This window comes from Myotis davidii, unplaced genomic scaffold (genome assembly GCF_000327345.1).
Source record: "Myotis davidii unplaced genomic scaffold, ASM32734v1 scaffold142, whole genome shotgun sequence".
Lineage (NCBI taxonomy): Eukaryota > Metazoa > Chordata > Mammalia > Chiroptera > Vespertilionidae > Myotis > Myotis davidii.
Window position 1 is genome coordinate 709471 of NW_006294400.1, and position 956 is coordinate 710426.

Below are 956 nucleotides of genomic sequence, written 5' to 3' on the forward strand. Positions count from 1 at the left end.
GGCCCCACTGGGCCACCGCGGCCAGCCCTGCGCTCGGTGTCCGCCTCGGTCAGGCCTGCTCCTTGTCGGCCCTCCACAGCCGCTCCTTCACCTCGGGCGGCAACGTGTTGAACAGGTCCTCCTCCACCACACCGCCACTGCGCTTGAGCAGCGGGCACTCGCCCAGCTCCACGGGCAGGCACTCCAGCCGGTTGCCCCGCAGCTCGATCTGGGTCAGGTTGGTCAGCTCGCCCACCCGCGAGGGCAGCGACTGCAGCACGTTGTTGCCCAGGTGCAGGGCCCGCAGCTTCCGGCACTGGAAGAGCTCCGGGGGCAGCGCCTCGATCTAGAGGGAAAGGGGGGAAGGTGAGGTGGGCACCGCTCAGACCTGAGGGCCTCTGGGTCCAAGGCTTCCCTCCCTCCCCCTCCCCTGGGGACCGGCACCTTCTCTGAGGCCCGTCCAGCTCCTTGGGGCCCCAGCACCAGCACGATCTGGGCCAAACTCTGACTCACTTCCACCTGCACTGAAGGTCTCAGCTCGGCGGTCACATCCTCCAGGAGCCTCCCGTGCCCTCCCGAGTCATCTCTGGCACCACGGGCCCCCGCAGTACTGCTCTCCCCATGGTGAAACTGCTTCATCACCTGTCACCCCAGGACTCTGAGCTCTGAGAGGGCAGGACTGGGTCCACCTTGTTCCCCGCTGTCTCCAGCACCTGGCACCCTAAGAAGCATATCCCGCTAGCCAGCTACTCTCAACACCCCCTCCTCCACCACCCAGGGCTCACCAGGAGCCAGGCGTGTCGGTCCTGTCTGGTTAAGAACAATCTATGAGAGCAGAGCAGCACGCCGAGAAGATTCCACACCCTTCCATGTGGCTGAGAACTGGGAGAGCTCGCCAATAGGCGTGAGAATCCCAGCCGTGTCACTCCCCCTTCCTGGGGCCTCCGTTTTCTCCTGTCAAGTCACAGGCTGGTCCC

General features: G+C 65.4%; 1 protein-coding gene across 3 annotated transcripts in view; it reads right to left on the reverse strand.

Moving 5' to 3' along the window:
• Positions 1-6: 6 nt before the first annotated feature.
• Positions 7-956, reverse strand: part of LRRC8A (leucine-rich repeat containing 8 family member A) — a 27527-nt gene continuing 26577 nt past the window's right edge. For all 3 annotated transcript variants that reach the window (XM_015567030.1, XM_006768495.2, XM_015567029.1), the window contains one exon: positions 7-44. The gene's annotated coding sequence lies outside the window, so the exon portion shown is untranslated. The remainder of the gene's footprint in view (positions 45-956) is intronic.